The sequence below is a fragment of the Nicotiana sylvestris genome, chromosome 4 (genome assembly GCF_000393655.2).
Source record: "Nicotiana sylvestris chromosome 4, ASM39365v2, whole genome shotgun sequence".
Classification (NCBI taxonomy): Eukaryota; Viridiplantae; Streptophyta; class Magnoliopsida; order Solanales; family Solanaceae; genus Nicotiana; species Nicotiana sylvestris.
The window spans coordinates 163,657,847-163,681,883 of NC_091060.1; positions in this window are offsets into that span (position 1 = coordinate 163,657,847).

Consider the following 24,037-nt stretch of genomic DNA (forward strand, 5'->3'; position numbering starts at 1 on the left):
GAAAATGGGAGAAAGGTTCCCCAATTGAGAATCTGAGTTTTAAGTGGGATTTGACTTCGGATTTTGATGATTTTTGTTCGAGTGTGCTCGTAAGTGATCGGGTGTTCAGAATTTGTAAATTTTACCTGATTCCAAGGCATGGGTCCGGGGGACTTTTTGGGGCGATTCTTCTTAAATTTGAGTGTTAGCTTCGAATTAATTAGTTAATTTAGTTACTCGAAGTTATATTTAGATTATACAATTAATTTGAATAGATTTGGGCCATTTGGAGTCGTACTCGTGGCAAGAACGTGATTTCGAGTTGATTTGAGCTGGTTCGAGGTAAGTGGTTTGCCTAACCTTGTGTGGGGGAACTCCCCTTAGGATTTTGGTGTTGATGTTATATGACTATCGTGTACGTGAGGTGACGTGTGTGTACACGTGCTAATTATTGAAAAAAAAAACCGTTTTCATTAAGTAAATATGTACATTTTCTTGTAATTGAGCAATAATTGTACTTGAAGCCTCTTGTTTAGTTTAGGAAAAGCATGCTTATGTGATTTAATTGTTTTACATGCTTTAATTGCTTACTTGTACTCTGTACAGCACGTTAGAGTAGAATTTCCTATTTAAATTAGTGAATAGAACTGTAAATTCTTTCTGAGACTATTGTGTGTTTACTTAGGGACTACGGACAATATCCCGGGAGATCCCCCTGCGTGTTTAATTTGGGACTACGGATCGGTATTCCGGGAGATCCCCATACACTTTTACGTTTGAGACTACGGGACGACACCCGGGAGATTCCCCTGTATAGGATACTTACTTTGGGACTACGGATTGGTATTCCGGGAGTTTCCCCTACATATTTATGTTTTGGACTACGGGACAATATCCTGGGAGATCCTATGTACCTTTACGTTTGGGACTATGGGACGATATCCTAGGAGATCTCCTGTTGTTATCCCTGTGTACTGGGCATATTGTGTCTGTGATTTTACTCTTTATCGACTGTTAGTGCCTTTAATTATACTGTCGCACTTCATATTGTTTTACCTCATTTAAATATATATAACCAGTAGGGCCCTGACCTTCCTCCTCACTACTCGACCGAGGTTAGTCTTGGCACTTACTGGGTACCGTTGTGGTGTACTCATGCCCTTTCCTGTACATGTTTTTCGTGTGCAGATCCAGTTTCTTCGGCTAAGCCATACTATCAGTGAGACGAGGTAATCTTCAGATACTTCGAGGTATATCTACCACATCTGCAGACCGAGGAGTCCCTTTCTACTCTCTCTTTTAGCTATATCCTTCTGTACTTTCTTTTGATTAGGCATTCTGGAGTTAGAACACTATGTAGTATCCACAGCTTGTGATTTCATGAGATTTCGGGTTTTGGGGGTTGATTTAGTGTTTAGAGTGTATATTTGTATATGTCGAGCGGCATCTTAAATGTTTTTATTATGTTTTATCTGCAGTTTTTGCCAGTTTCGTATTTTGTTTTCCTTTTCTGTAATTTGTTAGGCTTACCTAGTCGTAGAGACTAGGTGTCGTCATGACAGTTCACGGAGGGCGAACTTGGGCCATGACATTACTTCTACTACTCTCATGGGAGTGGGCCTATCGCCTCGGTAGGTTAGTAGATGCATCTATGGTTCGCGCCATTTGACCCTCTAGAAGTGCACAGTTTACTTTTATGTTGGATCGGGTCGTACGCCTCGGCATTTCATATATATATATATGCTCCAGTTACGGAGGGAACTTGCTAGTTGAGAGATTGAGTAAAATTATAAAGAGGGGAATTGTATCACGTGTTTATACTTGTTTATCTCATATATTTGCTCTGTTTCTTGTTTATTCACCCCTTTACTGTACCTAATATTATTGGACCACTAGTAAGTGTCAGAGTCGACCCCTCGCCACTACTTCTTCGAGGTTAGATTGGATACTTACTGGGTCCGTGTTATTTTGGTACTCATACTACACTTGTTGTGCATTTTTTTTGCATAGGCACATGTATCCCTAGTGGGCGTAGCAGCATTATTAATACGGAGACTTAGGTGAGCTGCATCTCTCGAGACGATCCGCAGCTAGCAGAGGTTCTTTCAGAGTACTGTATTTACTTTCTGTCTGACTTGTATTTGGGAAAGTTGTTGTATTTCATTTGATTCTCCTAGTGATTGCTCATGCACTTGTGACACCGGGTTTTGGGATGATTACGGGATATTTAGTATTGAAAGTTGTAAACACTTTTATTTATTCAGTGAAGATTACATTTTACTAATTAAATTAAAGGAAATTTATGGTTCCTAAAATATTAAATGAGAGTTTAATTAATTATTTAATGTTGGCTTGCCTGACCGAGGTGTTCAGTGCTATCATGTCCTTTCATGGATTTTGGGTTGTGACAATATGATATCAGAGCACTAGGTTCCCTTAGATCTCACGAGTCATGAGCAAGTCTAGTAGAGTCTTGCGGATCGGTTTGGAGACGTCTGTACTTATCCTCGAGAGGCTACAGGGCTATTAGGAGACTTCCTTTCCTAATTCCTCATCGTGCGGTTTGATTCCTTTGAGTCTTATGCCTTTGATTCTTTTCTACTCAATCTTATGCGACGTAAAGCGCTTGCTATCGTTCGAGAATTGAGAGTGTCGAAATGGTACTATAGATGCGGTGCAGGATGTTTCCCCCCGCATAGTTGATTAGACTATTGTCGTCGCCTTGCGAAAGGATATTCCATCATTTTAGCTCAGTGGCTGTACTTTTGAGAGCTTTGAGGCTATGCACAGGTTGTTATTATGCTCATGGATTGTTATTGCATAGTATTGATGTGATGGTAGGATACTTGTCTATGTGTCGGGGCAGTGAAGGACTTGGAAGAAGGTTTACTCAATGCATGATTCAGAGAATCAGTATTTTATTTCCGGCGGAGGAAAGACAATCGGACTATGAATGTTCAGGTTTTAGTTGACGGAGTAACTATCTATTGGTTCAAGTGCTACAGAGATAGATTGTGATTTAAGGCAACAGCTGGGCAGCGAAGGATGGGGATGGACATGTGGTAACTGTCATGCGGTGGTTAAATTTCTAGAAGGCCAGGCGTAAGAAGCGTAAGTCGAGTAGTTACTTAAAGAAGAGGGGCTTGGCCAAAGTGGGAGAGTGGCAGAGTAGCATATGGGTTCAGTGGCAGGATAACTACACACCTTGAGGAAAAGTTTAGAGTGATTTGGGAGTTTAGTGGACGGTGATTGGGTCCACGGCTATTATACGACAGAAAGGAGTTGCTTGATATGAAGAAGGATACATCATGACTTTGAATTAGGAAATATTGTCGCACATTTAGTTGATGACCCTAAGGAGTGAATGACTATTACAGTTAGTGGATGAGCACGGGCTCAGGATAGGTTGTTGGTGTCGTAGTGATTGTACCCCGTGCAATAACATTGGAAGATGTCGGCGTGTAATTTCCACGGGTGGGTTATATCCTAAGAGAAGGTCAGCGGTCGCGTGGTTGGCGAAGCTTCTGCGAAGGATTTTACTGGCTATCCGGCAAGAGGTCAAATGTATGGATATGGTTAGTGATCTAGATAGTTCATAAAAGGTCAAATAGAAGAATTTCGAGGAGTTTGGCGAGTTGGTTGTGCAAGATCAGGTCGACGATGAAGAAAGAATCTTGGTGGGTTCCAGAGTTATGTAATGGGTAGCTCCAAGCTAAGTGGGAGAGTCCCACCATCTACGATTTGGGTTGCATGTTTATCTACTGGTGAAGTTTTCGGTTATCGGCATATTGGTGGATTATTATGGCTAAGGGAAGAGAACATAAGTGGTAACTTAAGCAAAGGATTTGATAAATGTGTGCTATAATTGGCCTTATTGAATCATGATTTGGCTTTGGGAAGATTTAGGACTTATGCTTCGTACGAAGGTGATTTACAAGGAAAGTGATTCAGTCAGGTACTTCATTGAGTAAGTGTTCATGTGCTAGAAGAGCCTTGGAGTTGATTATTATTAGGGACTAAGTCAGAATGGGTATACCAATTCAAGACGTGATTACGCACACAAGGAGGGTATGAATCGTTTTGTGGGTTTTGAGACAATGTGTTCTTGTGAATGGGGTCACTCAGGGCGAGTGCGGATTAAGTTCGCTATGTTTTGAATGGAGCTAGTAGTATTTCTAAGTCAAGAAGGAAAAATTAGAAGAAGTCGGATCGGTTAGCAATAGTTGAATCGGCATGATGCTAGCAATGATCAGCTCCTTCAGTGTGTTGAGTTACTCACGTGATTTGTGATGGCAGGTGCGAGGCTTGACGGTCCCCATAATTGATTTAATTTGGAAGTATTCAAGTATTATGGCCTATTATGTGTAGGCAGATCCTGGAAGGGATATTGTGCTTTAGACCACTATTTGAGGATTTGAATTTTCTAAGGTTATGAGAATTCACTCGTGTGTTGCTATGGCTCTCTTGGAATGTGGTGAGTAAAAGGATTCTATGTGATGAAGTGTTTACCCTATTAGTGGTTCAGGAGCTATGATGAAATTCTTATACTATCGCATATTGGCGTGTAAAGTGCAGTAAGTTGTATGAAATTTGAAAGCGAGGACCAAGGTTGTGGTTCGGTGTTGACAAATATGTCACGAGCTCGGATGAGTATGTAGGGGATTTAGATGTTTGGAGTAAGCTGGTATTGTCTTCAGCGTTACCTGAGATCAGTATATTGTGTCGGAGGCTTTGCATCCTGGTTATGGATACTTGATTTGCTTTGCAGCTAGTGTGAAGATGGTGGTAATATCACTAATTTGAGAATTTATACCTGGAGAGCGCTCAATTTATTTGGTTGTGAACTGTGGAAGCTTGTCCTGGTTATGATGGTTGTTCTTTCGTGTTATGGGAAAAGAGGGTTATTATGGACCCTTGAAAGGTTATTAGCCTGGTGTGGTGTGATCAGAATCGGCTTGAGGTCTGTGAATGGATTTAAATATGAATATAAGCTCTACACCAGGCCAGATGTGTCCATTTCAGCATAACACTCCTTATGGAGGAGTATCCAAATGTTGGATGTCGTTTCATCATCGGTTATTTCATGTAATATTATATTGTGCCGTGTGAGTTGTGAAAAGGCTTGATAAATTTCATATATGTTGAGGTTCCGCGTAGCGATGGTGTTATGGGAGCAGGATGGCTCTCGAGATTCGGATCATGTATCGCACCTTAGTTGTGCTTGAGTTTTGTATCGTGTGGCGCTGTCTGTCTTCTCAGGAATGGTATTATGCACTTAGCGTGCTTGTGGCCGATATTCGGTATTTTGTAGTAATGAGCACTCGAGCTCGGTGTGTATCTCCTTGTATGGATTTTGTATGTGGATCAGGTGGCACGCCGCCACGGGTACATTTTTTGGATCGGGTTGCACGCCGCAACAATGTGATGTTGGGTACAATCCCCTATATTCTATTTTGTGTGTTTGTTTCCCATTTTTTTAGGAAGGTTTATAACACCTTTTCGGTTGTCTAATTAGTGTGTGAGTTGGGTAGTTCCTTCCAGAGTTCGATTTCCTTATGTATCACGTTCAAGTTTTTGCATATCGGCACACTTTGGCATCATATGAGACTTTTGGTCATGTTTGGGGTGGCTTATTGCCTGAGTATATTGTATGGGGTTAGACAAGATTGTTGGATCTAGGATCAGTGCGATCGGATTATATAAAGTATATTAAAGAGCAAATTCCATTATTTGGTTCAGAATGAGGTAATGATTCTTGTCAGGAGTATAGCTTCAACGATTGGTCGACCCAGCAGTTGGTTATGAATTTCTACACACCTCTTCCGTCGTGGCGGTATTGCAAAAGTTGGGGCAAAACTCATATATGTCATGAGGTTCATTGGGAGCATCAGATTCGTAGAGTTTCAGGTATTGTTATAAGAGGATGTTATTATGGGCATGTGAGTTATACAGTGCATAGTGTGAATTCACCAAAGGTATGCAATCATGTGCCGATGTATCATGTAGTGATTTATACGGTGTTCGTATGTTCGAAGCAGGCCTGGAAGAGAATTTCGGATGTTGGAATTGGGCTCTAAAGCTTATTTACCTAAATAAAAGAGAATATCTTCATATTTTCTCAAGCTAATGTGTTCAACAGAGTTGTGGTAGCATGGGTAGGTACACGAGGTGTTAAACGGTGATTTCGGACAACTCCAACACAGTTCTTAGCACGTTCGAGGACGAACGTATGTTTAAGTGGGAGAGAATGTAACGACCCGACTGATCGTTTTGAGCCCTAGCGCACCGTTCAGCAGTTTAGGCCATGAGCAGCTTCACTTAGGGTATTAGGAGTTGTACATGTGGTCGAAATTGAATTTCGGGAAGTTCGGGGTTGATTTGGAAAGAAAATTCTCATTTCGAAAGCTTCAAGTTGGCCAAATTGACCAAGGTTGGATTTTTATGTAAACGACCTCGGAATCAGGATTTGAAGGTTCTAGCAGGTTCATATGATGATTTTGAACTTGGACGTATGTCTGGATCGGGTTTTGGATAAACCGGGAGCGTTTCAGCGCCTATTGTGTAAGTTAGCATTTTGGAAGAATTTTATAAGTTTGGGTTGAAGTGCATTTCAATATTATCGATGTCCGTTTGAGATTCCGAGTCTGAGAATAGCTCTGTATGGTGATTCTAGTACTGGGAGCGCGACCGGAAGTGGATTTGGAAGTCCGTAGGTAATTTTGGAGTCATTTGGCAAAAGTTAGAAATTTGAAGGTTTTTGAAAAGCTTGACTGAAGTGGACTTTTTGATATCGGGGTCGAATTCCGATTTCGGAAGTTGGAGTAGGTCCGTAATGTCGAATATGACTTGTGTACAAAATTTGAGGTCAATCAGATGTGATTTGATAGGTTTCTAACATCGAATGAAGAAGTTCAAAGTTCTAAAGTTCATCGAGTTTGAAATGGAGTGCGATTTGTGATTTTAGCGTTGTTTGATGTGATTTGAGGCCACGGGCAGGTCCGTGTTATGTTATGGGACTGGTTTGTGTGATTGGATGAGGTCCCGAGGGCCTCGATGGATATCAGATGGTTAACTGATCAAATTTGGAATTTGAAGAAGGAATGAAGCAGCTGCCTTCTGGTGTAACCGCACCTGCGAGGCTTGGACCGCAGGTGCGGAGCCGCAGAAGCAGCCTTGGTGTCGCAGAAATGGAATGGACTAGGCTAGGCTGGGGCTGCAAGTGCGATGCAGCTCCCGTAGAAGCGAGACCGCGGAGCAATCCGGGCTCCGCAGAAGCGGACGGAGTCGAGTTTAGTTGAGACCGCACCTGCGATGAAAATTTCCGCGGGTGCGGACCCGTAGAAGTGGCAGGAGGATGATTGAGGCCAACCCTGCACTACTATTGAGTAGCGAGAGAGGGTCGAAGTAGCTTTTACCCGACTAAGGTCGGGATCGATTTCCATAGGAAGCTAGAAGTTGGAGTCAGGTGTCTGTCTAAAGTGGAGTTGTGTATGTGTTCCAAATTGCACTTTTTAACATTTTTGGGTTTTTGATTTACTTCTAATTTTATCACACTACAATGCTAAATTAAACTAGAATAAGCTAAGAGTAAACTATCGAGTTGTTCAAATGGTTAAAAGGCACTAGGGTAATGACTTTCGCCTAGGTGGTCAATTGATGGATACTTGAGTCTAAGTCATGATTAACATATTTGGGGAGTATGATATAACCATTGCACGATTTTACCCACTCTACACCTCTGGGTGGTTCGAGTGATTTTGCCCGAATTGACTTTCTCAAGACCAATTGGGTATGCAAATTTGCACAAGTAATCAAGGTTCAAGTCGGGTATTACTATCGCTAGGTTTAACCCTTTAATTGTGGCTATCAATCTCTTGAGTACGCCCCAGTTCCTTGTTGGACCAATTTCAGAGACTTAGGCTCTCTTTCTCAAGAAGAGCCAAAGTCAACTAAACACAAACTAGTATTTGCAACCACCAATTCAGTAATTAAACATGAAATTAGCCAAAATATCAAACACACATAGTCAATCTAGCCCTAAAACACAAGACCATCAATTACCCACACTAGAGTTGAACCACAACCCTAGCTTATGGGTCTAGCTACTCATAATTAGAGAAGAAAACAAAGAAATAGATGAAGAAAAACTTATATTAATTAATTGCTAAGATAAACTAGAAGATTCAATGTTGAAATGAAGCTAAAATTACTCAAAATAGCTAAAATATTCTAAGTCACGAGCGCAGCCCAGTACCAAAACTATCTGATGACCTAAAAATGGGAAAATAAGCTATTTATACTAAGTTGAAGAATCTGGAAAAAATACCCTACGGGGCTAGTGCGGACCGCACAAAATCATGTGCGGCCACACTAAGGCTCTTGACTTAAAATTCAGCCCTCTAAACTCGGGCAATGCGGACCGCACATAATCGAGTGCGGTCGCGGTGGCTTCTAGTGCAGTCCGATCTTCGGTTCGAGAGTGGTTTATAAGTCGCGGCGGATGAAATGGAGCGCGGACCGCATTGGCTTCAATCTCCAAACTGGCACTTCTCTGATCCTTAGTTTTGCGGACCGCACTAAATCGAGTGAGGCTGCAGTGACTCCTATGCGGACCGCATTAAATCTCATGTGGCTACATTGCCTGTTGGCCTGGAAGTCCACCTCTCTGAACCTCACTTGTGCGGACCTCACAGAATGGTGTGCGGCCGCATTGAGCCTGCTTTGCCTGAGCTTGTCTTGTCTTGGTACTTGTGCAAGTTTCACTCCTTTTTGAGTTGATCTTTGACATCTTGTTACTTTGTTGATCAAACTTGCAATCAAGCACAACTTGTGAGCCTTTTTGGGACTATTTTGTACAAATTTCTAATCAAAACATAAGCAAGAAGGAGTATAAAATGTATTAAAATCCCTAGTTATCAACTCCCCCAAACTTAAGCTTTTGCTTGTCCTCAAGCAAACAAAATAAGACTCAACCCTTAAGGAAACTTCCAAGAAGATTCAGATGTCCTAAAGTACCCTCATCTAGCATCAATTGGGACTAACAATTGCCCTCAATACAAAGAATCATTAACAACATTTTACTCTTTGAAACACCATGGATTAAGTGCGACACAAGAGCATCAAGAGTTGACTCAACACATCAAAGAACTCTTTCTATTACTTTGGTCATTGTGGAACCCAAACTCACACATCTTCAATTCTCCCTAAGCAAACCTCACCTTTAGAATAGTAGCACTCAGAATGAGGTTAATGGAAAATCACTCATCTCTCTCAAGGAAAAGTCACGAGTCCGGCTCTAAGTACCATATGCTTGACCCTTATGTGAGTCACCACTAATGTAAGTTTCATTCAACTCAAGATCATATAGAGATTTTGTGGAGACATATGAAGGCTTTTGGTTTAGAGTAGGTAATGTTTGGTCTAAGTAGGTTCCATATTCCCTTAAGCACTTTTTTTGTTTCATTTTGGCTCAAATTCATTTGACTTTTTGAGTCTTTTCAATTCTTTCTAAGGGGTTAGAGAAACACACTGTCACTTTTTCTTGTACATTTCAAATCTTTTCTCCTTTCTCAATTTTCTACACTTTTCATTCTTTGCTTTTCTTGAATCCCCTTTTTTATTCAATTCTACTTTGACCATTCTTTTTGTCTTTTTGCTTTTCTTTCTTTTTCATTGCCTTTCCTTTTCTTTATTTTGTACCTTTTTACCACTTTGTTGCCATCCTCGTCTCTCCCTCCAAACTTATACTTTTTTCATGTGCTAAAGGAAAGATCGGGTGACAAGAGAGGGTATCTTGTAGAACGGGTAAAGGCTTGTATCATGGTTCTTTGAAGGAAAAAGGTTTAAGGCTCAAAAGGGTTGACTAGGGATCTTATCATTGCTAGGTTATGAAAGTGTTCCAACTTATCATTTGGACCAAGGATAGCCTATAATCATGTCTCAGGTCAAAATTCACTTAGGATTTCGCCTCAACAACAAACATTCAGGGCAAGTTCTAGACCAATGGCTCGGGACTTGGACTTGCAATACAATTTCTCACCACAAGCTATGGGATTTCTAAAGACACAGAGTCGGGGGACCACAACGACCTTAGATAAGATTTGAGTACACAATGGTCCCGAAAAACCACTTGATGATTATCGGTCAACACGAGAGTCTCAAGGCCACGACTTTTACCATCCTAAACACAACAATTTGTTTTTGACCATGAGATCAAAGGCAAATGTGCTAGGCCCAAGTGAAACTTTGCTTGAGGTACCCTTACCACTAACTACTAAAAAGCAAAAAGAAAAATGGACTCAAACCCTTAAGAAGGTTGTCACGCCATCCATCATTGGGAAGAGCCACCTGTTTCACACAAACTCCACCTTTGGAAAGAACTGTGGCATTAAGAAAACCAAAGGTTTATTGCAAATGTTCAGAACAAGAAGCTACGAACATAAATAAGAAGCTAAGAAAGAAAAATTGCGGAAAGTAAAATGAATATATACAAGAGGGGATTTAATCGAATATACAATAGTTGGGATGAATATGTACAATATAACATAACTTTATATACAAACCCAAAGTAAAATAAAAGTACGAGAAATGTAACGAAATGAAAATTATATACAAACCAAAGATGAAAAATAAAGAAAGCATAAAAACTGTCTAATATATGCAATAACCCTAATCCATAAAAGTAGGGCCTACCCCCTCAAATGAAAGATGGCATTGTCCCCAATGCCAACTAAACCAAATAAGCACCAAAAAAGAAAATGGGAAAGGATATAGAGACTCGTTATGGCCCGTCTATCTGCATGGGCTCTTGAGTGGCCCCTGGGTCCTCAATATGCTCTGGACCTCATACTGGTTCCCTATAGCATGCTGCTCTACTGCTGGGACCTAGGCCTAGACCTGGACAGGCTCCTGAGGTGCATCTTGTGGCTGACTGGATGAAGTCTCTGGTGGGTCTGCCAACTGGATGACTGCATCGTCTGCTTGGGGAATCATCATCTTCCTCTTGGGAGGCCTCTGGGACTACTCATGCTGGAGATGAGTTGTTGGTAGCGGGTCCTGTAGCAATAAGTCCAAAGGCAGATGATCTGCCTTCATCCTATCAACCTCAGCCCTCAGTGCCTTTACGGACTCCTTCGAAGCTTGCGTCTTCCTCAACTTCTTGTGCTCCTTAGCAAGCTCCTTAAGAGCCTTACTGTGTGAATCAACAACATCCGTGAGCACTTTTTGGGTGTTAAGGATTTTCTTCTGGTTGGCCAGAATCTCCTTGAGGGCATCCTCGATAGACTGGGAGACCTACGGAGGCGGAGGTGCCGACTGAGCTTCCACTGTAGTAGTGAGGATAGACAACTTAGATGAAGCTATCTATATCCAGTTGTTAATTCTGAGAAGAGCCTGGCTCAGTCGATGTGTAGTCACTTGGTAGGCTCGGGAAGAGGGTATCTCGGGATCTGCTAAAGTGGATGGACCAGGAGGAATGTCTGCGGAGGTGGAGGCAGGCTGAGTAGGAGCCACTACTACAACTGGCTCTTCAGACTATCCAATTGGAGCAGTAGCTGCTCCCTTGAAGTTCTTGCTCTTTGAGTTGTCATCACCCTGCATACTGTACCATGAGAACGGGGCCTTCGCTTTTACCTTTATATCAAATGGCCTCTTTTCAACTTTGAGGTACCTGAAGTGCATGGTCAAGAAGCTGGGGAAGGGATAGTTTCTGTCACTCTCACTGACTACCTGCGTAATTACTCGAGACATTACCCTCCCGACATTAATCGGGTACCCCGCCATGATCGATGCCACCAAAACTGCCCGATGAAAAGGGAGGGAGTTGTCATGAATAGTAGGGTCCAATATGTTGCACACAAATATTTCCCACCCCTTGGCTTCGAAATTCAGACTTCTTCTCAAAATTTTCACTCCCGTATTTAGCCAATCGGGGGTGGTACCTAGGATTGCCAGATACTGTGCCAACCAAGGACGGACCTCCTCGCCCAATTCAATCTTTTCCATATACAGTTCCTCATCAAAGACGAGGTAATCATTTATTGTTTTTCCGTCAAAAAGCACCTTCAGATTTCGCACCTATGTCACTTTTGAGCCCTTTTGATGTGGGCAACATTGGTATAGAATTCCTTGACCGGGTGCTCGTTTGCATCCTCAAAGTTGTTCAAGAAATACTCCCAGCCAACTCTCTCCCTAAATTGCCTCCTCACATTGGGATTGTGAGGTAATAAGTCTCTATCAACAAAGCTCCTCTACGGGATCAACTTCCTCACCGGCTACCATTCCCTAAATTTGTGATAAGCTACCTCGCTCACAAACCGGTCTTGCCACACCTCCGGGTTCCTAGTTCGTTCTACCCCACCAACCTGGTGCTCACCCCCTTCTCCTACTTACCTCTTCACTGGATAATGAAGCTGTGGGAGAGGTGGAGTATTTATCCCCACTGCCTTCAGCTGAGCCCTCAAACGACCCAGAAGATACATTTATTGACACTTGGGCAGCGGGGGAAGTGGGAGGAGTGTCTCTTAGTCTATTTCTCTCCGGCCAGTCAGGGATGTACTCTGGTATTGAGTCTGAAGATATCTCCCGGGAGGGCTCGTACTCACTCCCAGACATGTCAATAGCCCTATCAGCAGCTTTAATCATCTTCCTCATGTTTTTAATGCTTTGTCGGGCTTGAGCAGTAAATCTTACCATTTTTTGTTTCCCTCCCCGGAAGGAGTCACCTCAACCAGCTTGTTTAGAACCATTGCCTCTTTGTTTCACCATTGTCTGCAAACATCATCTATTAGGCTTGTTAGTATCAGTAAAAACAATTAAGATCAGAGTTGCAGAAAAGAAAAAGTTGCAGACAGTTGCAGAGGTGACACAGTGCGGATCGCACAAAATGGAGTGTGGCCACACAAAGGCCAATGCGGACCGCACAAAATGGCAATGCGGTCTGCACAGAGGTGGGGTTCAGACTACCCACTCTCTGTATCCAGGCAATGCGGACCGCACAAAATGTAGTGCGGCCGCAGTCCCTGAAGATTAGATTACAGACACTCATCAATACGGTCCGTACAAAATGTCATTGCGGAGCGCATTAATGTACCGCAGACCGCACAGAATCGACCGCGGTCTGCACTGAGTGCCCAAAAGCAACACTCACTTAGGGTTCAATGTATTTTGAATTTAAGTCCAATTTCACACCTAATAATGGTCCCTAAGTGTTTTCCTAGTGATTTTAACTACCTAATTCTACTTTAATCAAGAAGTCAACTACCCTAACCTAACAATCAAAGAAAATACGGGAAGAATAAAATAATAGACAAGAAAAACAAAAAGTAAAGGAGAATAACAAAATTAAAGCAATTATAAAAAAGAAGACAAGTTACCAGATGTGAGATTTAGTGATGATTAATGATTCATAGTAGCTAGTTACGAGCAAAAGGGATGAAGAACAGTGTTCTTAGGGGCTTTGAGAGTAAAGATATCGAAAAGTGTAACAGGAGGGCCTGAGGCCCTATTTATAGAAAAGGACCTGGGGCCCAGCTTACCAACCCAGTGCGGATCCCACAAAATGGACTGCGGTCCGCACCACACAGCATGTTTCAAGTTTGAGAAGGCAACCCACTACGGTCCGCACAAAATGCCATGCAGCCGCAGTAGTCCACCGCGGACCGCACAAAATGTAATGCGGCCACGGTGGCAAACTTCAGAAAGTTGGACATTTCATCCTTCATCAGTGCGGTCTGTACTAAATGTAGTGCGTCCGCATTGAAAACTTCAGAGACTGGAACACTTTTTTTCACTATGTCCTGCACTGCATCAACACAATCCTGTAGCATATCACGACTAGTTAGTCCAAAAATAAATCCTATACTACCATGAAAATCAAAGAAAATAAGAAGAAAAACACATGGGTTGCCTCCCAAGAAGTGCCTGATTTAACGTGCGGCACGACGCAGGTTACCATCAAATCATTTGAGATGAAGAAGTGCCACCACGTGGCTGTCATCAATTTTTCCCAAGTAGTGTTTGACCCTATGCCTATTCACTCTAAAAACTTCCACATTTTTATTCTTTAAATCAAGAGCACCAAACGGGGTCACACACACCACTTCTAAAGGTCCGCTCTATTTTGATATAAGCTTTCCCGTAAATAGACGTAACCGAGAGTTGAACAAGAGAACCAAATCACCAACTTTGAACTCCTTGCTACGAGCATATTTATCATGAAGGTACTTCATCTTGTCCTTGTACAAGGACGAACTGGATTAGGCATGGAATTGGAATTCATCAAGTTCATTAAGTTGCTCCACACGAAGATTTGCTGCAATATCCCATTCAAGATTTAGCTTCCTCAAAGCCCCCATGGCTTTGTGCTCTAACTTAACCGGTAGATGGCAAGCTTTTCCAAAAACCAACCGATACGGAGACATACCAATCGGATTCTTGTAAGAAGCCCTATAAGCCCATAGAGCGTCATCCAACTTCTTTGACCAATCGGTTCTATTTGCATTGACCGTCTTTGATAATATGCTTTTGATTTTCCTGTTGGAGACTTTAACTTTACCACTTGCTTGAGGATGATAGGGAGTATAAACTTTGTGATTGACACCATACTTTGAAAGTAAAGTGTCAAAAGTTCTATTGCAAAAATGAGACCCCTCATCACTTATGATTGCACGAGGAGTGCCAAACCTTGTAAAGATGCTCTTCTTGAGAAATGCAACAACACTCCGGGCCTCATTGTTGGGTAAAGCCATGGCTTCAACCCAATTTGAAACATAGTCCACTACCACAAGAATGTATGTGTTCCCACACGAGCTAACAAACGGGCCCATAAAATCCATGCCCCATACATCAAAAATATCAACCTCAAGAATGGTATTGAGAGGCATCTCATCTTTCTTCGAAATTCCACCCGCTCTTTGACATTCATCACACCTCTTCACTAGTTTGCTTGCATCTTTGTACAAAGTTGGCCAATAAATGCCACAACTAAGAACTTTGGAAGCCGTCCTCGCCCCGCCATGATTGCCACTATAGGGAGAGCAATGACAAGCCTCCAAGATACTCACTTGCTCTTTCTCCGGGACACACCTTCGGATCACACCATCCGTGCAAATCTTGAACAAGTACGGCTCATCCCAATAGAAATCCAAACTATCCCGCTTGAGCTCCTTCCTTTGGTTAGAAGAGAGCTCACACGGGATTATACCAGTCACAAGGAAATTAGCAACATCGGCAAACCATGGCATCTCATTCATTAACACCGAGATGAGTTGTTCGTCGGTAAATGAATCATTGATCTCTACGCCGTCACGAGGCCTCCCCTCCTCCTCCAAGCGGGACAAGTGGTCCACCACTTGGTCCTCACTATCCTTCCGGTCCACTATCTCCAAACCAAACTCTTGAAGTAACAAGACCCATCACATTAGTCTAGCTTTGGAATCCTTCTTCGTCATCAAGTACCGGAGTGCGGCATGGTCAGTATGGATTATAACCTTGGCACCCATGAGATATGGCTGAAATTTCTCCATTGCGAACACAATAGCCAAAAGTTCTTTCTCAGGGGGCACCGTGTAGTTCACTTGAGCATCATTCATTGTCTTGCTTGCATAGTACATCGGATGAAACATTTTGTTCACTCTTTGACCCAAACCGCCCCAACCGCAACATCGCTCGCATCACACATGAGCTCAAAGGGCAAGCTCCAATTAGGTGCGGTAATGATAGGAGTGGTGGTCAACTTATGCTTGAGAAGTTAAAAGGCTTGCATACATTTTTCATCAAACACAAACTTGGCATCTTTTTCCAACAACTTGCACAAGGGATTCACTACCTTCGAAAAGTCTTTAATAAATCTCCAGTAGAACCCCGCATGCCCAAGAAAACTTCGAACTCCCTTGACAGATGTAGGGGATGGAGCCTTGAAATCACATCAATTTTTGCTTTGTCTATCTCAATACCATGCTTTGAAATTTTATGCCCAAGAACTATGCCCTCTTCCACCATAAAGTGGCATTTCTCCAAATTAAGAACAAGATTGGTTTCTTCACAACGGGCCAAAACTCTATCAAGATTCTTCAAGCATTGATAAAATGAGTCTCCCACAACACTAAAGTCATCCATGAACACCTCCAAAATGCCTTCCACCATATCAGTGAAAATGGCCATCATACACCGTTGAAATGTAGTCGGTGCATTACACAACCCAAAAGGCTTCCTCGAAAAGGCAAAGGTGCCATATGGACAAGTGAATGTGGTCTTCTCCTGATCTTCCGGAGCAATCAAGATTTGGTTGTATCCAAAATACCCATCCAAGAAACAGTAGAAGGCATGCCCAGCAAGTTGGTATAACATCTGATAAAGAAAAGGCAAAGGGAAGTGATCCTTGCGGGTCACTTTATTCAACTTGCGGTAATCCATGCATACACTCCAACCGGTGACGGTCCTAGTAGGAATCAACTCATTTTGTGAATTTGCAACCACGGTCATGCCACCCTTCTTTGGAACACATTGCACCGGTGAAGTCCAAGAGCTATCAGAGATGGGGTACACAACTATGGCATCCAACCACCTGATCATCTCCTTTTTCACAACTTCTTGCAATGCCTCGTTCAACCTCCTTTGATGATTCAAGGAGGGCTTTGCATCATCTTCCAGAATAATCTTGTACATACAGAATACGGGGCTTATCCCTCGAATATCAGCTAAAGTCCATCCAATTGCCTTTTCTGCTTTTGAAGTACCGCCAATGTGGCATCAACCTGCATGTTAGTAAGGTAATAAGAAAGAATAACTGGCAAAGTAGAATATGAGACTAAGAACTCATACCTGAGGTGTGGAGGCAGTGGCTTCAACTCCAACACCGGAGGCTCCTCAATTTAAGGTTTAGTTGGTGAAGTCTTTCTATTCTCAAGGTCCAAAGATAATTTACTAGGCTCATAAGAGTAAGAGCCCATTCCATGTAAAGCATTTACGCACTCCACTCGGCCCTCATCATCATTGACATCAAGATTCAACAATACGGCCTCCAAAGGGTCCTCCACATTGATCATTGCACTAGTGTCATCAACTATCACTGTTGTGACAAGGTCTACAAAAGAGCACACCTCGGTACTGTTAGGCTGCTTCATTGATTTGCAAACATGAAAGATCATTTTTTCATCACCCACCCGGAAGGTGACTTCCCCTGCTTCCACATCAACTAAGGCCTTCCTCGTAGCAAGGAAAGGTCTCCCTAAAATGATAGGAACTTCATAATATACCTCATAATCTAAGATCACAAAGTCAGTTGGCAAGATAAATATGTCCACCCAGACAAGCACATCATCAATAATACCCAATGGTCTCTTTATCGTTCTATCCACCATTTGTAATCTCATGGAAGTCGGCCTAGGTTGCCCAATACCCAAAGTCTTGAAAATGGAATAGGGCATTAATTTGATACTAGCCCCCAAATCACATAGAGTTTTAGCAAATTTTGCACTCCCAATGGTGCAAGGAATGGTGAAAGCACCGAGATCTTCAAGCTTCGGGGCCATTAAATGCACTATTGCACTAACTTGGTGAGTTATCTTTATAGTTTCACAATCCATAGACCGATTCTTTGTTACCAAGTCCTTCATGAATTTAACATAGCCCGGCTTTTGTTCAAGAGCCTCCACTAAAGGCATATTGATGGATAAGCTCTTCATCATGTCAATGAACTTTTTGAACTGATCTCATTTTTCTGCTTCGCAAACCTTTGAGGATAAGGTGGAGGTGGCCTTGGCAAAGGAGCCTTGGGTTTAGGCATAACTGGCTCCGGCATGTCTATTATGTGTTCCCTAGATGAGTTCACATCATTTTGTGTTTCCACCTCGACATCTAGAATATCAATCCTCACTTCTTCATTCACATTTTCATTAGTCACATTTTCAACCACCGAAGGAACTTCATCTTCTTGCAACTCAACATCATCATCCACAATTTGCTTTTGTTTGGAGGCATTCACATCACTGTCTCTCCCACTTCTTGTTGTTATCGCCATAACATGATTGTTCTCACCCTTCGGGTTCACTACTGTATCACTTGGTAGAGCATCCTTAGGGCGAGTATTTAAAGACTGTGAGATTTGGCCTAACTGCACCTCCAAGTTTTTGATAGAGGTATTGTGGGAAGCTAACTGAGCATCCGAGTCCGCATTCTATATCATCATCTATTCGAACATCATTTCAATTCTACCCATATTTATTTCTAGAAGAACTAGGACCTTGAGATGGAAATGGGGGTGGATTGTTCGGTTGTTGGTACATTGGGGGCCTTTGAAAGCCTTGCCCCCAGTTTTCTTGGTTTCCATTGTTCCATCCACCTTGATTGTTATTACCACCCCAATTGTTGTTACTACCATTCAATTTCCTTGGTTGTTTTGATTGTTGTTCTGACTGCCCCAGTTGTTTTTTTGGTTATTGTTCCCCCAGTTACCATTGCCTTGTTGTTGATTGCCCCAATTACCTTGGGGTATCCATTGTTGTTGGTTGGAAGAATTGCCTCTTTGTCCATGATAATTATTCACGTATTGCACCTCTTCACTTTGTTCATCATAACCATCATTTTGAAATCCACCACAATCATTGTCAAATTGCTCCAAATTCCCTTGGTTCTGTTGACCTCTTTGTCTTCTTTTGTTGACAAGCATGTTAACATCCTCCATGGCATTCACTTGGCGAGGATTTTGAACTTGTTGCAACTGTGCCTTTGCTAGTTGGTTTATTGTAGTTGTCAACTCAACTATAGCCTGCCCATGATCATGTAATTCCGTGTGCAAATGAATAACCATGGGGTCACCCTGGGGCACATTGGCTCTACTTTGCCAAGCGAAAGAAGTGTCAGCCATCTCGTCAAGAATGTCACAAGCCTCATCATACGAAAGCTTCATGAAGTTGTCCCCAGCAAGTTGGTTCACTATGCATTGGTTTGTGGTGTTAATACCCCGGTAGAAAGTTTGTTGGATCATCACCTCGGTCATATCATTGTTGGGGCATTCCTTCACCATTGTGCTATAACGCTCCTAAATCTCATGCAAAGGTTCCGTGGGCTCTTGATTGAATGCCAAGATATCATCTCTCAATGTAGTCATATGCCCTGGTGAGAAAAAATTTGCAATGAACTTATCTGCCAATTCATCCCAAGTAGTGATGGAATGGTTGGGAAGTCGCTCGAGTCAATCCAATGTCTTCCCTCTAAGTGAGAATGGGAAGAGTCTCAACCTAAGAGCATCCTCGGACACATTAGTTTGCTTGCTCCCCCAATATGTATCCACGAACCCTTTGAGATGTTTGTAAGCATTTTGATTTGCAGCGCACGTGAAATACCCACATTGCTCTAGTAAGGTCAACATCATATTGGTTATTTTAAAATTGCCCGCCCGGATTCAGGGTGGGACAATAGCACTTGCATAGCCTTGGTTTGGAAGCATTCTAGGAGCCACTCTTAGAGGTGGTGAAGGAGGGTCTGGGATATTGTCATTAACATTAGCATTAGCCAGGCGGCTTCTACATTATCCTTAAGGTACAAGAGGCACCTCATCATCTCCGACATCATCTACCTCCTCCCCCGCAATCACATTTCCAAACAGGTCATTAGCGTTGTTCGCTGCCATTTGGTACCTGAGTTGTGACACAAACAAAATTAGTAACAAAGAAGGAAAGAAGAACAATACACAAAACTACTTAGATAGATAGCAAAAACTGTTAGCTCCCCGGTAACGGCGCTAAAAAGTGATCGAGTCCAACCCTACACTACTATTAAGTAACGAGAGAGGGTAGAAGCACCTTTTACCCGATTAAGGTCAGGATCGATTTTCATAGGGAGCTAGAAGTTGGAGTCGAGTGTCTGTCTAAAGTGGAGTTGTGTATGTGTTCCAAATTGCACTTCTTAACATTTTTGGGTTTTTGATTTACTTCTAATTTTATCAAACTACAATGCTAAATTAAACTAGAATAAGCTAAGAGTAAACTATTGCGAGTTGTTCAAATGGTTAAAATGCACTAGGGTAGTGACTTTCGCCTAAGTAGTCAATTGACGGATACTTGAGTCTAAGGCATGATTAACATATTTGGGGAGTATAATATAACCATTGCACGATTTTACCACTCTACACCTCTTGGTGGTTCGAGTGATTTTGCCCGAATTAACTTTCTCAAGACCAATTGAGTATGCAAATTTGCACAAGCAATCAAGGTTCAAGTCGGGTATTACTATCTCTAGGTTTAACCCTTTAATTGGGGCTATCAATATCTTGAGTACGCCTCAATTCCTTGTTAGACCAATTTCAGAGACTTAGGCTCTCTTTCTCAAGAAGAGCCAAAGTCAACTAAACACAAACTAGTGTTTGCAACCACCAATTCAGCAATTAAATATGAAATTAGCCCAAATATCAAATACCCATAGTCAATCTATCCCTAAAATACAAGACCCATCAATTACCTATACTAGGGTTGAGCCACAACCCTAGCTTATAGGTCTAGCTACTCATAGTTAGAGAAGAAAACAAAGAAATAGATGAAGAAAAACTCATATTAATTAATTGCTAAGATAAACTAGAAGATTCAATGTTGAAATAAAGCTAAAATTATTCAAAATAGCTAAAATATTCGAAGTCACGAGTGCAGCCCAGTACCAAAACTATCTGATGACCTAAAAGTGGGAAAAGAAGCAATTTATACTAAGCTGAAAAATCTAGACAAAAATACCCCTGCGGGGCTGGTGCGGACCGCACAAAATCACGTGCGGTCGCACTAAGGCTCTTGACTTAAAATTCATCCCTCTAAACTCGGGCAATGCGGACCGCACAGAATCGAGTGCGGCTGTGGTGGCTTCTATTGCGGTCCGCATGAAATGGAGCATGGACCACACTGGCTTCAATCTCCAAACTGGCACTTCTCTGATCCTTGGTTTTGCGGACCGCACTAAATCGAGTGCGGCCACAGTGACTCCAATGCAGACCGCATTAAATCTCATGTGGTTGCATTGCCTGTTGTCCTGGATCCACCTCTCTGAACCTCACTTGTGCGAACCGCACAGAATGGTGTGCGGCCGCATTGAGCCTGCTTTGCCTGAGCTTGTCTTGTCTTGGTACTTGTGCAAGTTTCACTCCTTTTTGAGCCAATCTTTGACATCTTGTCAATTTGTTGATCAAACCTGCAATCAAGCACAACTTGTGAGCCTTTTTGGGACTATTTTGTACAAATTTCTAATCAAAACATAAGCAAGAAGCAGTATAAAATGTATCAAAATCCCTAGTTATCAGTGGACCGCAGGTGCGAGAGGTCGGGCTGGGCAGTGTGTTCTTTAAAAACGAGTTTTGACTCATTTTCCACACATTTTCAATTTGGTTGGGCGATTTTGGAGCCCTTGAAGAGAGAGATTTGATCATCAATCATGAGGTAAGTTAATCCCACCTCTTGTAAGTTAAATACATGGTTTTATTGCGGATTAAAGTATGGAAAGTAGTAGAAATTTGGGATTTTGAGGAAAAACCTAGAAATTGGTATTCTTGAATTTTGACCATGATTTTGGGCATGAAGTTGAGAGTAAATTATATATTTGAGTCCGTGAGGTTATGCGTAAACTTTATCTTCGAAAATTTCGAAATCCGGGTGCGTGGACCCGAGGGTGATTTTTATCTACTTTTCGATCGGGGTTAGAAATTGTTATAAATTGGATTATAATGAGTGTTTGATCATATAATAATGGGTTTGCATAATTATTGGCTAGTTTTGGAGCGTTGTGCATCGATTTGGGTCACCGGAAGGGCTTGAAAGCCGGTTATGGAACTTCGGAGCGAGGTGAATCTCCTTTCTAACCTTGTAAGAGGGAGTTAACCCCATAGGTGAAATAAATAAATAGGTGCTCCTATTTGTGTGAGGCTACGTACGCACGAGATGGCGAGAGTCCGTGCGTAACTACTATTATGCCTATATTCGGGTAGTCCTAGGTTACAGCATGTTTTGTTGATATTGTTGTTGATTGATGTTATTATTTGCCATGAAAAGGAATAAGATTGAGGTTGTGTAATAATTGTGTTGAAAGGTATTTTAATTGAGGAATTTAAGAATTTAAGTGTTTCCATTAAACTTAGTACTTTCAAAAAGAATTGAGGAATCTTATAATAACTTAAGAAATCTATGTGTAACCGCATCGTATGTATGTTTCGCGAGCGGGGAAAATTACCTTAAAAGCTTCACGTTGAATTGTCTCTATTTTTGAAAAGAATCAAGAAAAGGATTTTGATTTATTAATAAATTTACATTTGAACGCGTCACTTGTATGATTCGCGAGCTGGAAAATTTCTTAAATCTATATTTGACAGTGTCGCACGTATGATTCGCGAGCGGGGTATTTACTTCTACTACTCTCATGGGAGCGGGCCAATTGCCTCGGCAGGTTAGTAGATGCATTTATGGTTCGCGCTATTCGACCCTCTGGCAGTGCACAGTTTATTTTTATGTTGAATCGGGCCGTAAGCCTCGGCATTTCCTATATATATACACACACACACTATTCTCATGGAATTGTGCGTGACATTTGGCTAGACGCCAGTAAATCTGGGGAATTTTTCCCTGATTTGAATTATGACAACTTCCTTAATGAAATCCACCATATATATATATATATATATATATATATATATATATATATATACATGTGCTCTAGTTATGGAGGGAACTTGCTAGTTGAGATCTTGAGTAAAATTATAAAGAGGGGAATTGTATCACGTGTTTATACTTGTTTATCTCATATATTTGCTCTGTTTCATGTTTATTCACCCATTTACTGTACCCGATATTATTGGACCGCTAGTAAGTGTCGGGGTCGACCCCTCGTCACTACTTCTTCGAGGTTAAACTGGATACTTACTGGATATGTGTTATTTCGTACTCATACTACACTTGATGTGCATTTTTGTTGCATAGGCACATGTATCCCTAGTGGCCTAGTGGGCGTAGCAGCATGGTTGATACAGAGACTTAGGTGAGCTGCATCTCTCGAGACGACCCGCAACCAGCAGAGTCTCTTTCAGAGTACTGTATTTAATTTCTGTCCGACTTGTATTCCGAACAGTTGTTGTATTTCATTTGATTCTCCTAGTGATTGCTCCTGCACTTGTGACACCGGATTCTGGGGTGATTATGGGATATTTAGTATTAAAATTTGCAAACACTTTTATTTATTCAGTGAAGATTACTTTTTACTAATTAAATTAAAGGAAATTTATGGTTCCTAAAATATTAAATGAGAGTTTAATTAATTATTTAATATTGGCTTGCCTGAGCGAGGTGTACAGCGCCATCACAGCCTTTCATGGATTTTGGATCGTGACAAAGGTAGTAAAGATTGGAGAAACCTTAATGCTAAGCTTAATTGAGATTGCAGGAAAATAAAACAATTGACAAAGATATTCAAGATCAAATCAATAGATATAGAGAGCATTGAAAAAATGTATTATCAAGAATTATTGTCGTGATAAATACTCTTGGGAAAAATAATTTGGCATTTAGGGAGAAAAATGAGAAGATCTATCAAGAAAGAAACGAAATTTTTTTAAGTCTAATTGAAATGATTGCAAAATTTGATCTGATCATGCAAGAGCATATTCGGCGAATTACACATGATAAAATTCATAATTATTATCTTAGACATAATATACAAAATGAATTGATAAATTTGTTGGCAAGTGAAATTAAGAATAAAATTATTAAAAAAATTATAGAAATAAAGTATTTCTCAGTCATACTTGATTGCACTCCAGATACTAGTTATCAGGAACAAATGTTTTTTACATTGTGAAGTGTAAATATTTCAACAACTCCAATAAAAATTACTGAATATTTTTTAGAATTCTCAAAAGTGAATGATACAAGTGGAAAAAGGTCTTTTGAAGTTATTATAGATGAGATAAAAAATACTGGACTTGATATTAATAATCTAAGAGGACAGGGATATGATAATGGATCCAATATGAAAGAAAAACACTCAGAATAACAAAAAAGACTTCTAGATATAAATCCTAGATTATTTTATACAC